We start from the raw sequence: 15,865 nt of genomic DNA on the forward strand, positions 1-15,865 counted from the left end.
ATGCCGCGGAGCGACTGGGCCCATGAGCCACAACTACTGAGCCTGCGTGTCTGGAGCCTGTGCTCCGCAACAAGAGAGGCCGCGATGGTGAGAGGCCCGTGCACCGCGATGAAGAGTGGCCCCCGCTTGCCACAGCTAGAGAAAGCCCTCACACAGAAACGAAGACCCAACACAGCCATAAATAAATAAATAAATAAAAATTAAAATTAAAATTAAAAAAAAAAAGAAAAAAGAGAGAGGTCTCATGAATTTCCTTTATATTTTCTGTCATTAAGCTATTATTAATGTTAATTTGTTTAAAATTATTTCAACAATTCAGTTAAGGTAACAATTCATGATTATTAGTCTATTTAATAACACTAAATAATTAATTCAATAAATGCATTTAATAAATACATAATAAATTAAATACATTTATTATTATTAACTTGTTACTACTGGAAGTCAATGAAAATAATGATGTTTCACTTGGCATATCTTATGGCTTCTTGTTTTACTTTTAGTATATGTGCTGGAAATAGTGAGGGGTTTAGAAACAGAAGAACTGATTTAATTCCCATTTCTATTATTTGCCAGTTATGTAACCTTGAGCCAGCCACCTACTCTATGGGGGCTTCAGCTTTTTAATCTACAAAAGGGTATAATATCTATCCTTAAGGTGGTTAGTGGCAATCAAATGCGTGTATAAACACTTTTTGTTTTTTCGTAAATAACCACGTGCTAGGCAAGACCCAGTTGACGTGGTTGTTTCATTACTACTGTACTTGAGGATGTTGAAAATAGCAAAGCCCCCATGTCCTCTCTAAACTGTAGTTCTAGCCTGTCTTGTAGCATTTGCTTGGCTTGTCAATTAGGAAGTAAACTTAAATTCATGTATTAAACAAAAGTCCTTTAAAAATAAAATTCAGTAAACTATTAATTTACTTTATGTGTAAACATATAAAATTTTGGCTATTACATTCTGTGATGAAAACACTATATCTCTGCTTAAAAATTTTTATTAAGTTCACAGTTAAAATATTTTATAAATTTATTTATTTTTAGTTATGTTGGGTCTTTGTTTCTGAGCGAGGGCTTTCTCTAGTTGCGGGGAGTGGGGGCCACTCTTCATCGCTGTGCGCAGGTCTCTCACTGTCGCGGCCTCTCTTGTTGCGGAGCACAGGCTCCAGACGCGCAGGCTCAGTAGTTGTGGCTCACGGGCCCAGTTGCTCCGCGGCATGTGGGATCCTCCCAGACCAGGGCTCGAACCCGTGTCCCCTACATTGGCAGGCAGATTCTCAACCACTGCGCCACCAGGGAAGCCCTAAAATATTTTAAAAGTGGTTATTTTTGCATACACCTTTTTAGAGATAAGCCGAGGTATTTAAACAAATAATCCTGCATTAGAAATAGGCTGTTTATGTGCCAGGTACGCTTTCTCTTATATAATTAAGCTTTTATGCAGAAGAGTGATTGTTAATTAGTGAATTAATTAAGTGAAAATTCTGTTTGGTAAAAGCAGATTAAGAAGTTTCCTACATTTCTGTGACATCATTTTGCAGCAGGAAAGACTCCGTTTCCCCATTCTTCCTCAAGAGGATGTTGAGGAAGCACGCATTAAAAAAAGGAAAAGTAGAACGGCCAACCAGACCTTTCCCTTGGTTGGTGGATGGCAGATAGAGTTATGAGGGGGCAATGGGAAACAGTTCTGGGTATGCGGAGAATGGTCTGCTGGTCACTCCACATATGTCATCCTATGTAATCCTCGCCATAGCCCACTGAAGTGGTTACGCAAGCCCCCATTTTACAGATGAGGGTATTGAGAAGTAAAGAGGTTAAAGGATCTAAGTTCACTAATGGCAGAAGAAAGCATTTTGTGAACTGTGACACGAGGTAGAGTTGCAGAAAGCGGGAAGTGTGTTCATGATAAACAAGTTTATGTATTCTCTTGTGTAGAGATCCTGTTTAGTAAATGAGCAGTGTCTTTTAAATGATAGAAATCAGATTCAAATCCCAAGTCAGTTGTTTAACACCTGTGTGACCTTGGGCAGGTTACTCAAGGTTATGATCTACCTGGGTTTCCTCACCAATAAAAAAAAGAGGAGGCATCTACTTTTACCCGAAAGGGGGGACCCCTTCCACGGCCTGAGAGTGGGCTCTCGTCTAACACTCTGAGGAGACACACGTGCTGACAAAGCAAAAGACTTTACTGGAGAGGGGCGCCCTGGTGGAGAGCAGCAGGGTGAGGGAACCCAGTAGAACTGCTCTGCCGCAGGGCTCGCAGCCTCAGGTTTTATGCAAATGGTGTTAATTTCCAGGTGGAGTCTGGCCAATCAGTCTGACCCAGGGCCCTTCCTGGTGACGCATTCGTGCGTCTCAGCCAAGATGGGTTCCAACGTGAGGCTTTCTGGGCGGTGGGCTCCCTCCTTTTGGCTCCTCCTGAATTCTCCGGTGAGTTTTCCGTGGCAGCACCGTGTTCCCTATTGAGGCCTCCTGTTGTGAGACAACTCATGCAGGCGGTTATTATCGGTTATTATCGTGCCTGGCCAAGGCGGGCGGTTTCGGTCATCGATTCTCTAACACTATTTCCTACAAAAAGTTGTGAGGATGAAGTGAAGGAGTGTGGGTAGAAGCAAAAGTGCCTGGAAGACAGTAGAAGGTTAAAACGTATTATTCAACTTTTTTGGTTCTTTTTTTTTAGTGGCAAACATATTTAGAGTTTAAAAAAATCTGGTTTTAAAGTTTGTTTTAAACTATTACTTACTGTTGGTCAGCTTACCTGTCTGAGCAGCCATATTTTTTGATTTTTTAAAAAGATGACATGTCTGTTTATTTTTCTAGAGACTCAGAAAAGATCTTCTCTAGAAACGTGTCCTTTGGACTCATGAACCACATATGCTCACCAGGTAAGTGACAATTTATTCTGATCGCAAACAAATCAATTATGAGGAAGTAAACGTTTGTAGTGGTGTGCAACTTTTCAACTTGCAGCTTTAATTTGGGAAAGGAAGGTAACAGCATATAATCAATGTTAACAGGAATCCAACATATAAACAAATGGAAGCAGTAGCTGGATTTTAACTAGAGCAGGAAAACAAAGCCTGTCACCAGCAGCCTCCTCTGCTGTTACATTACCACATCCTTGACTCCATGTACAGTTTTATGGTTTTTATATCATTTAGTCTTTTGGAATCGTGATTGCACTTTTCCATGAAATGCCTCAATTCCCCAGAGAAAGACAGCAGTTGTTTTAAGAAAGCAAATAGCATAACATTTTACTGGCTGGAAATAAAATAAACACAAAAGATTCCTGCTCACTGGAATGAATGAAGTACCACATGGCTGACAATATTAAATTCATTGTTTAATATTAATGGTAAGCTTAGGTATGTAAAGCGAGACCTTCTGTTATTCCTACATGAATGCATTAGAATCAGACATAAGTGAATCTCAAAAGGAGAGGAATTTGGTTCTTTTTCCATAAGCATCCAGAAATTCAGATGCTTATTCAAAGCTTATCTGAGCTACCTAAACACAGTTAAATCTGCAGATCTTAGCAGAGCAGGATTGCCTGTAAGATTTTCAGCATTTATGCTGCTAGCTCTGACACAAATACTGTGAAAGGAGACTTTTGCTGACGTGCTATGTTACTTCTAGATCTAACTGTTATTATCAAACTAATAATGAGAAAAATAAAATTCTTTATCTAACTCAGGATTTGAGAGTCAGTTCATTCCTAGTCCTCCAAGATGATAATTCTTAGTTCATACTGACAAAGAATTGTTGCTCTTAGATATGTGTTTAAGTATTCAGTGCTTTGTTTTAAAAAGTTAATTGTGTACATAAGCACAAAGGACCAGAGTCCTAACAGGTTCACAAATACATGTATCTATCACTTGAGAAGGTAAGTTAGCAAGTTAATTTCAATGACTCTGATTATATTCATACTGGCTTGCCCTTTTCACCTTCCAAGTGTAGTTCCTCTGCAACGGAACTGACACATCTTGACAAATGGGAACAGCAGGGAGGCCTAACTATCTAGAATAATTTTGTAAGGTTCAGAAAAGAGCAACAAACCCCCAAACAAAACTGTAAAACTTTGTTAAACATTTCTGGACATAAATGATGCTCTCAAAATCCTCTCTCAGATCTGTTCTTAGATGATCAAATTTGATCACCCCAGGAGCATTATTTTGTTTACTCCAAAGGTGAAGAACTTCTGGAATGGACATGGGACAGTGAAAGGAGGAACATTAGATGAATTGATTTATTTCATAGCCTTAGATGGGGCAGGGCCATCAAGCGTTAAAGGGATAGCATACAGGGCCTCCAACCTTTTTAGAGATCGGTTAATTGTTTGGTATCTAAAAAACAAACAAACAAACAAAAAACCTTCATTTGATTCTAAATAGAAGAAGGAATTACAAAATTGAGATTAGTACTCAATAAAATATCTGCCACTTATTAATTGTTAATGTTATTATTTATGAAAGTTCTTACATTTGAAAACAATTTGCAGGTGATACATTTTCCCCTTTTGAAGAATCCTAAAATGTGCATGGTAACTGCTGAGAAATAATAGCCAGCTGTGACTTAAATTAGTTTTTTGTGGCCAAATAATATCAAAAGGCAGATTATAACAATTTTTAAAAATATTTATAGAAAAATTATATTTAATGTGATTGAGGCATCATCTTAATATGTTTGATATAATATGGTGTAAGGTCTCCAAAAATAAAAGGACTGCAAGCCTGGGAATGTTTTGATTTGGCAAGAAATGGAGGAATCCTGATTTGAGAATGAGGCATTCTAGATACATGGAAAGTGATGGAAAAGTTTGTTTTAATGTTTATGTGCTCAGCAGCTACAAGGTCTGAATTGCTGTAGCTACAAACAACAAACTGTGAGTGTGGGTCAGAGAAGGAGCGTAAAATTCTTTGAGTATATCCAATCAGTACTGGGTTTAAAGTTTATGGCTAATGCATAATTGTTATTTCTTTTCTTTTTTTGTATAATGTTTCCATTCCTTTCTTCAGATTTGTATATACTAGTGTAAATATCTCTCTCTTGTTTATGTTCTTCAATAACAATTTTTCTTAAAACAGAACATATAGAAAGGTACACATCATTTATTTTGGAATGTCTTTAGTACACTGAGTATTTGCTGTCAGGAGGAGGCATGGATTGGATTAAATCATTAGTGAGTTATATCATGAAGTCTGTAAGTTAATAAGTGTGTAGTAGATGACAATGACTTATGGTGATAGGTTAAAGCTGTCTTAAATTTTCCTGGTTGTTAGGATAATTTTAGATTTTTGTTAAAATAAAATATTTTCAGATCCCACCCCTGATCTACTTAATCTGACTTTTAGGGGAGCGGTCTATCGATTGAATGCCATTTGGTGATTCTGCTGATCAGGCATGTTTGATAAACATGACATTAACCCAAGAGTCTCAGATAACTTTGTTATTTGGTCTGAAGCTGGAAATGCTTATTATGATAAAATCTGTTCTGAGCCACTCTTGAATTTGGTCAGCTTTGTTCATTAGAGCATGTTGGTTATGTGGTTGAGGGCCAGTTAGTTCCTGCCCCTTGGTTGTGGATTATACCCCAAACCTTGATTACTCATCTTCTACCCATGTGGGAAAGATAAAGAAGAGGGACCGAAAGACCTAATCAACAAATATGTGGAGAGAAAACCTCATTAAAGTGTAGAAATTCAAAATAATTTCAAGTCAAAGCTTGTGCCATCTTATCAGAGGGTCACTGTTATTATCATACATGACAACAATACATTTAAGAACAGAAATTCAATTCCCAGGAGTAGAGAGCTTATATATCTATATTTTTAAAGGATATTGACAATATTTCTGAATTAAAAATTAAAAAAAGGGAAAGGGAAATTGCTTGAAAGGGAAAGAAGGAATTTAAAAACATGTAAATATCTTCCTCATAAAGTGATTATTTTTATATGGGGCAATATAAAATTATATAGTGAAGTCAAGACCTATAATAAAAGAAATAGATGTTGAAAAGGAGGAAGAGGAGGCAGGATGTAAAAAAAGGACAGCAATAACAAAATTGGCTGAATTTTCCTTTTTTTTTTTTTTTCTACCACACTGCGAGGCTTGTGGGATCTTAGTTCCCCCACCAGGGATTGAACCTGGGCCACGGCAGTGAAAGGGCCAAGTCCTAACCAGTGGACAGCCAGGGAATTCTTAGTTTTCCTTTTAATCAATTTTCTTATATACAAGATAGCCCCATGTTAAATAGATATAAAGACATTGTTCCATCTTCTGGGCTCTTGTAGAATTTTACACAGATCTTTATTATTGCATTTGTCACATTTAGTATAGTTGTTTATATATATTCCTTATCAAATTTCCTGAGGTCCTTAAGAGAAGGACCATGTTTTTTAAAAATTCTTTTTATCCCCAGATACTAACATTAGCTCGTATAAAGCAATAGAACAATAATCCAATCAGTAAATGACAGGTTAGATGAAAGAAAACATGGTCCTTTTCCACAAGGCTACTCAACATAGACCCCAGAAGAATAACTGTTTTGCATTACTGAAGTTAGCCCTATTATTTAAGCTGTGGGCAGTTAATAGTTCAAGAAGAACTGTTTTTTTCCAGACCAAGTTTATTCAATAAGATGTAACAGTTATCCTAAAAATATTTAAAGGCATCAACCATTGGGTTTTTAAACTTGGAAGAAGCTGTGTGTCATCAAAAAAAAATATGGAATATTGGAGTTGAACAGGCCTTGAAGACAGTGTAGCATCGTGATTTTAAGATTTGTACAAAGAGGGCTTCCAGCACTCAGTTCCTTGGAGCCAAATCTGTTGGACTCTCAACATCACAAATAATTTCCTGATTTTGAGCAGAAATATCTCCCTTTCTAACAGTTATTGTTCTATTCTGTGGTGGTCTACAAAACAAAATGAATCCCCCTTCTACATTGATGACCTTCAGGAAAGCATCCATCCACCTGCAAGTTTCCTCAGTTTCACATTTTTTCGTATATTAGAAAAAAACATTGTTTAAAATCAGATGTGTCTGTATGTGCAGTGCTCAGTGCTTTTTGCTGTTGTCACTAATGTATTTGTCAGAACAGATTAAGAAAGCCAGCAAAGAGCCAGGGATACTTCAGAAGAGGCTGCCTATAGTGAAACTAAACAGGTGAAGCTTTCAGTCTGGAAAAAGAAGAGGATAAGAGTAAATATTATTCTCATGTGAAGGTATATGCAGTTAATATTTCCAAAACTTTAAAAGTAGGGGAGGTTTCTGAAGGAGGAAATTTCAAGATAACTAAACAGAAATATAGTATTTATACTATTTATATAATACTATTATGTAATGCTATTATATGTAATAGTATTTATACAATGGTTACAAAAATTGTGGTAAGAATCTTCTAATAAGAAGAATTATCAATAAGCTCGAGAACAGTTTAGATGCACTTGTTGGTAGCAATACATAGGTTAGTGGTCAAGTGCATGGTTTATGGATTTGGAAAGAATTGGGCTAAAATTCCAGCCTCATCATTTATTAGTTGTATAATACTGGGTAAATTACTGAAGCAATCAAAATTTTAACTTCCTTACTTACAAAATGGGAGAGATTATAATACCTATATCATAGGATTATTGCAAAGATTAGGTGAGTATAAATACATGTATTTGTTAAATGTATACGAAATATATGTGAAGCTAGGTGACTGGCATGTATCACAGACCCACATATATTAGCTATCATGATCACTGTTGTCGCTATTATTGTCTTCACAGTTGCACACCGTGTAGGAAAGGCAGACTTTTGGGGGAGATGTGGATTGATTTTAGAGAAATATAAAATGTCATTTCTCCCCTGATGCATAGGCACCGTGCCATGCTGGAGAACTCTGGGTCTAGTGACTAGACTCTAGTTGTTATTTCAACAACCCTCTCTGCTAGGTGGCCTGTCCTAAAATTTCAGGAACCTTACTTTGTAAAACAGTCAATTTTACTGAAAATAATCTGGGATTAATAAGTATAAAGTGTAGGAAATTTCTTTTCTGAGGCTTTTACTTCTTTCTATCATTATAGAAGTTTGAATAAAAAATTAAGGAGTGGAATTAGATTTTCACCAAGAAAAAAACAATTGACTGTTTCCCAACAGCCTGCAAAAGTGGTGAGGTCTTAGTCTGTCCCCTTCCTGACTGACTCAGAAACTTCACTGGCCTAGAGCAGGTCAAGTTCAGTGATCCTAATTCATGCTAACAAAGCTCACAGAAGACTAATACGCAAAAGCAGAATACCAGTGCATTATTTTACAGTGAATAAAGTGCAAGTGAATAGTTTCACAACAGTGCAACCCACTCATGACCTCTCCGTCTGGTCATGTTCTTTGAGAAATAGAAAGCATGAGAGGAGGTTAGTTTTAAAATCCTGTAATAGACAGATATCTACATCTGTGCCTCTTTTTATCCTAGGCTTCAGTGACTGACCTGACTCCTATTTGACTGGCTTTTTTCTCATTTAGATATAATACTTAAACTTGGTTACAATCAAGTTCTTTTGGCCATCTCCAATCCATTTTATATTTATTATATACTCTCTCTCCCAGAATGCAAACTTGTTTCCAAGTTCTTGAAAAGGGGTGGGATTGTGGTGGTGTTGATAGTAGTGAGCTTATTGTTAACTCTCTTCTATTATCCATGGACAGTTCTGACAGATGTATATGAAAATTCTTTAGGTATAATTCAATGTTAAATTAGGCTCGTAAGCTCTTATGAGATCAAAAGGGGAAATCACACAAGAAACAAGTAAAAAGAGAATCTAACAATGACATCTAATTGTAATATTTTTTTAGCAAATGCTGTTGACAAACATAAATTATTCCATATTGACCGTATCAGGGAATGGAGTACTTTTCACATATGTTGAATTTTTCAGTTGATATGATTTATATTAGCTCTGCTTCAAATCTTCTCCGGAGTAAGACACAGATTCTTTTTTTTTAGAAAAACTACATAAATATAGTTATTTAAGCAGTCTCTGTTAACAACTGCCACGCATGCCTTTTCATGCTAATGAAACTAAGGCTGTGGCATCTGGTGCTGGTCAAGTATTATATTTGGGTCGAACTAGGATGCAGGTACCATGACAAAATTGTTAATAGAGCTGGTCATTAAATGCAGGTCAAATTTCCTTTTCATGTTTGAGCCGAGCCTGGAAAATAAAGGAGAAGGCAATAATTTGTTCAATTACTAAGTGTGTACCATGGCAAATATGTATGGCATTTCAAGTTGTAAACTTGGATGATCAGGTCCGTGCCATCCTTCAACATATAAATTTCAGTTTTAGCGACTTGAATGCAAATAATTACTGTGTTGTGAATGTAGTAAGTGCTCTGTACTTAATCACTTCTCATAATAAAAACACTTTAAGTACGATTAAGAGCCCCAGATTAAGAGCGGTCCATTATTAGCAAGTCTTCACACAGCTAAATTGTACCTAGAATGTATTGCACTTCTCCCAAGAAACTTCAGTTATAAAATAGGAGAAGTTATGTTGGCAACGGAGGTTGCTGCATTTTGAGTATGAATGCAGTGATTTACCTATTCAATGCACCACACAGAGCAAAACATTGTTTTGCAAATCTCAAATTTTGACTCAACTTTCTCTTCTTTTCTAGACAGATGCTGTTAAGTGTCTATAAAGCCAAACTTTTGACTTTTAGTACATCCTTTTCCCTCTTAAAATATATATATATAAATTTTTAACAGATAATAAAACATAAAAACAGCTGTCATTTGTGAATGCTATTTATCTCTTTGTTTTATGGAGCCTCATAAGAAAACAGATGTGACTAGAGCTGCATGACAATTGAGTATTTTCCTCAAGTCCTAAGCTCTCAAGGTCTTGTCGGTTATGTGACATCGAGTTTCATCCTTCAAATAATCGAGATGCGTGAATGGGATGGGTTGATTTTACTGAAATAACTTCCTTAACAATGTTTTGTTTGACTTCTGGTTACATTCCTTTGCAGAAATATTTGCTCAAATTTTTTCTCTTTCTTTTAAAAAATTTCTCAAATGGATCAGTTATGAGAGAGAAGTTAATTTGTTTGTGAAATGAGAGAATATTCCTCTGAAAAAAGTGTGTGTGTGTGTGTGTGTGTGTGTGTGTGTATGTGGCTCTTACAAATCTATAAAGTGACATGTTTTAAGAGTAAAAGATGGATACAATACCAGAGTCATAACAACAGCTAATATTTGTTTCTGTATTTTAGAAAATAATCTCACATATAGTATCTCTTTCATCCTTAAAAATCTTGTGAAGTTGATTTTATCCTCATTTTACAGGTAATGAAACAACAGCTCAGAGGAGTTGAACCACTTACTCCCTTTTTTTTGATGTCTTAAAACATATACACTAGTGACTATTTTAAGCCTTTTTTTGTCTCCTTCAGATAACAGTTCTACATTCCCTTCTACCTTAACTCTGTAAGTTCAGTTTAGCCTACCAAATACTTACTTTATTTGCTTATTAACACATTACCCCATGAAATTAGCTTTTATGTTTTTGTAGTTTGAACATCTGCTCTCATTTGACTGTAGAATCCATGAAGGCAAGAAATTTGTCAGCTCTGTTCGATGCTGTATTTCAGTCCATAGAACAGTGCCTGACATATAGGAGATTCTCAGTAAATATTTATTGACTGAAAGAATAAATGAATGAGCACTTGCTAGGTGCCCTGTACTCAGCTGGGCAATAGGGCCATGAGGATGAAAGAGACCTGCTCCTGCCCTCCAAGAATGCACAGTTAACTTACAACATATGACCTTGATTGATGATGCTTTATGTCGTCTGTTATCCCTTCAACTTGTAATTCTCCTTCTCTTCCTGTTCTACACACCTATCTTTGTGCCACACCAAGTCACCTTGCCATTAAGGTCTTTATTTGAATAGAAAAGTGTTTTGTTTTGTTTGTGTTCCATCCTTCTTAGAGAGACACACATCTCTTTAGAATTTATTTCTGTCCTGAATTATTAGAAGTGAGGTGGGTTTGGGGGGCAGGCAAGAGGTTGGTGTCTGCTCATGTTATAGTTACTCTCAAGTGTGTGATAATTGGGAAGGTCAGGTTAAGAATTTCTCTTTTCACTAAATGAGATCATATGTTTATGTTTTTTACACTTATGTTTGTGAGAAACACAATATGTTGTCGTGGCTGAATTGACCAACTGATAATAATAGAACGGGCTTAAACTTTCTTAATTACGGGTTGCTAATAGCTACGTGATTTTAGGTGAGCTTCTTAGGCTCAGTGAACCTCTGTTTCCTCATGCATAAAGTGGGGATGTCCGTGCACCTAGTCTGTATTACTGATGGGAGAATTAAATGAAGTGATGAGTGAGATCAGACACCTCCAGGTACCACTTCAGATCCCCACCCCTGGCTCACCTTTTTCCTGTCCCAGCTGTGATCAGTCCTGGGCAGGTGCAGCGGCTGGAAGGGAATCAACTTCACATAGGTGCACCTTGACGGGGCCTCCCTAAGACCTGCACCCAGTGCATTCGCTGCCTGCCCTGGGTTATTCCTCTTGATGCTGAGGAGGGGGGACCTGTGGGAGACGGCTCGGGGCCCGCACATGCACAGCCCAGAAACGTGGGGGAAGTAATGAGTTCTGTGGCAATCTTTGACAATTGAAAGATGCGGGCTAAGATAAAATCTCTCTCCTTTCTCCTTCTGGAAAGACTGTCCTAAGATGCAAACGTTTGGGAAGACGATGCAGTACGATTAAGCCATCGGTTCCACTTAGAGGGGACTACCTCCTTGCCTTCGTCCCGCACTATTGCTCCCTGGGATTGCACTCCTTAGTAAAATAGCAGCCCATGAGCTTTTGTGTCAGGCTTTGCTTTCTGAAGGCAATCTAAGACTGAATGTCGAGCTGGCTATAATAAGTGCTGAACGTTTGTTAGGATTATTATAAGCTAAGACTAATAAGACTAATATAGGCTGATGTCAACAAAAATAGGTACAGGTAAAATTTTGTGTAACCAGATAGTTTTGCTTTTCCAAACACTGATCATTGTGGTGTTTACCAAATTTTTCCTCTGTGGAATATCTTTTGTTTTACAAGACATATCCCATCTATCTAAGCTGAAATGAATCTCATTTGTACTGTTATACATTCAGTTGACAGTGCATCACACATTCTCATCAACTGCTTTGTTATATAAGATTCTCCAGTTATTTTACAGGCATGTGTTTGGAGTTTTCTAACAATGCTCTTTAATGACAGGGTTTATATAATTTCTTTTTTTGTGCTCCACACACTGCCTAGGGTAGTGCCTACCATAGCTCATCAGAGTAATTCATTTTTATGAAGGTCTAATGAGGACCTTTTTGTTTTTCTAAATGAATAAATTGACTCATGTTTTGGTATTTCCCTTATTAATAGGGGTCATAATTCACTGGCTTCCAATGCTAAACAAATATAAGCTATTTGGGGGAGGATAGAGATTGTGCTTTAAAGTCATGTTAACAAAGTGCAAAGATGACGTGGTCAAGCGGAGTGCGAGGAGCTATGCGTTGTCAGTAATTGTAAAGGAATAAGGCCCTGCCAGCGCAGGCATCAGAAAAGCTGCCAAAGCTGAAAAGTACCTGGCTAGGTTTTAAAGGACAGGAATACAATACTCTTACTAAGACACACTTTATAGAGTCCAATTCACAGCCAAGGAAAACAGCTTTTGGAGCTTTTGCGTGTCCATAAACAGCTAGATGAATGCAAGGAAGCCAAAACCAGGGATGAGCAGGGTATTTAAATGTTCGACTTGTTCAGCTGCCACGGTGTCCTCCATGTACTCCGATGCGCTGCCTGGCACAGACAGAACCAAGGAATGCCCTGTGCGTTTGTGATTTATGGAAAATCTACACACGGGGGGCAGATAGAGGAAGCTAGTGAATACTCAGTTGTTATGTTGTAAATTATGAAAAAAAATCTGGTTTGTTTTCTCAAGGTGATCATAAAACATGTCGCTAGAGAAAAGAGGGAGGACGGTCCAGTAGTGACCCTCAGATAATGCCTTGTGGTCACTCAAGTCCTAGGCGACAATCGCCCGTTGATAAGCCAGTTCAAGCGCTTTCTTAGCCAAGACACTTCATAAACCTTGCCAAGAGAAAAGGGCATGCGGCAGTAAGTTGTAAAGTGATACAAAGCAGACATGGGTGGAAAATATTTTATCAAGAAAGATAAAATAAAGAAATTATATGAATATGATAACAGGACAACAAAGAATATTTTATAGAAAAAATTTTGTAGTGTTGCCAACTATGAAGCCAAAATGAATGAAGAGCAAATGGGTTGTATTTCAAACACATACCATTACACTGAGCAACCATTACATTTTACTACCCCAGTCACATTTTTTGACTGATGCAATAAAATTTGCAAAATACAAAGAAAAACATAGGATTTATATCTTTTTTTTTTTAAACTTCAAATTTTAAATGGATTTTCTGGTTAACCATGCCATAAAAAAAGCTTCTGAAATGTTCTGAATCATGTTATAGTTCTGAAGAAGCACCACTCTGTTTACAACCGGCACAGAAATATGGAGTTTCCTATGGTTGTTAGCCTGTTAAGTAATCCTAGCACATTTTTAATGGAGCGATTTTATGCTTTAGTACTTCAATAATTATTATATTTAAATGGTTCATAGTGATTAGAATAGTCTAGGAGGGCTTCATGGATCATAAATTGGGAATTTTTTTATGATTCATAGAATTTCTTCTGTATATGATGAGGTAGTTCTACTTTCAATTATTTTATTTGATTCAACTTCTGTTGGTAGAACCCCCAACTGAGATTAAAGTTCATGAAATACGAGACAAAAATGCTTTTCTCTAAGTCTTTTTGTCTCATTATCTTTTGTTTGCTTCAGGCTGTTTAGGTTCCAAAACTCAGCACAAAGTAACTTTGATTTGGTTTAGTAAAGGAAATTTTTTTTTAAAAGCAGTCATTAACTTAAAGCTAATACAGCAATGCTACCACCATATGTAAATCACCTAAATTCAAAATATCATTACATTTCCCCAGCTACTTGAGCACTTAACTTTGTTTTAGTGAGTATAATCAACTGTTAAGCAGAGGGAAATTTCTTCTCCCCCCTTCACTCCACTGAGTGCTAAGAGGTAGAGAGATTAAAAAATTAATTTAAAAAAATTCTAAAATGTCTTTGGAAGTGTTTTCTGACTCCAAAATTTTGTCATCGCTTTGGGAATGATAATGCTGTTCCCAGCATCATCAAACCAGCAATTACTCTATTAAATGGAGTATTATAGCAGAGTAGGCCCTGAAAGTTGCTCGAGGCACTTATAATTCCAGACAATTCGCTAAGAGCTTTAAGAGCAGAACCCAGGACATCAACTCAGCATGCCTCTCTGTGTGGATTTATTTTGGTGCATCGTTGTTCTAAAACAAAACCATGGTTAACGGGTCCATAATACTGTACATTCTAAAGAAGTTTTACTTTCACTTGGACATCTTTAAAAATTTTACCTTTCAAATTAACTAAGTGAAGTAATATGAATTTGCAATTCATATAGAATTAAGAGATGAATGAGTGTGGAAGGGAGCAAAAGATCTATGTTGATTTATAAAATTGACTGAGGTCTTAACGAGGGGTAGTCCACTTTTATTAGACTTGGGGAGAATCTCATATTCTCTTCCGACATAGAGTAAAAAATCTAAACTATGCAGGCAGTGACATTTCCTATAATGTATAAGATGGAAGTTGAAGACTTCCTGGAAATTTCTGAAGTTCAGTGCATAATACTTGGGGCTGAAAGCAGTTTGCATTTTTGTGTATTTAATAATTTCTTTTCCGGACTCTTTCAATTCCTGTATTGCTCCCTGTTTCTTTCAGCACTTTTAGCTTTCCTGGTTCTCTGTGGGAGCCAGGAATCCGCAGCTGCCCCAGCCACTACTGTCCTGAGGAATCTGGAGATATGAGAGGCTGCTCTCGCTGTGTGACCTCAGGCACTGTCGCAGCCTGGCTGGACCTTGGTTTCCTCATCTGAGTGGCAAGTGAGCTAAACTGGAGCTATTTCCCAGAAAGAGGGTTTCTAAAATCCATAGCTGTCTCTTAAACAGGAAGATAAATACAAGAGAAGACTTGGTTACCCAGCCAATGCTGCCTATGCCAGAGAGATTAGTCTCTTTAAGAATGAAATCTTGATAACGTTACAGCTGTGTTTAGAGCAAAGAAATAAATGTCAAAAAGGTCTTTTGAAGTTTTTGCTTTCTTTTTTCTCAGCTTTAGAATCAAGAAATATGTGAAGGATGCTAGCAGTGAAATCATATTTGAAGCTGGGATGAAAGACTTGCTCTGCTTTGTGTTAGTAGTGGTTTTTTTGGTGACCTTTCCTCAGTGGTACCTAGTTACTAGGGTTTTGGTTTTTTCTAATGGTTTCTGTAATGACCACCTATCCAATCCTTACTAATCCTGTTCGGAGCCCTCTTCCCATCTGAAGTTTCTTCAGGCCATAAAAGTGACTGGGGCTATCTTCTTTCTTTGAACTCACCTTTCCACTTCATTATCTTTTGCCAATCATTCGTCAATTAATCATCTTCTACCTTATGACTATTACTACAGCTGAAATTTATCTTTGTCAATGCTTTTGTTCCCCAACCAAAATAAAGTTTCTTTGAATAGTACTTTCTACTATCAGGTAGTGGTTATGACCTCAGCTTTTGGAGTCAAAATTCCAGAATTCAAATCCTGTCTTGGCTCTCTTCTTCTTGTAGGACCTCACGCAAGTTATCCCATTCACCTCCCAAGCCTAACTTCCTCACCTGGCACATGGGGATAACAGTAGAACCCTCCTCTGGTGTT

The sequence above is a fragment of the Balaenoptera physalus genome, assembly GCF_965194825.1.
Source record: "Balaenoptera physalus genome assembly, chromosome: 5".
Classification (NCBI taxonomy): Eukaryota; Metazoa; Chordata; class Mammalia; order Artiodactyla; family Balaenopteridae; genus Balaenoptera; species Balaenoptera physalus.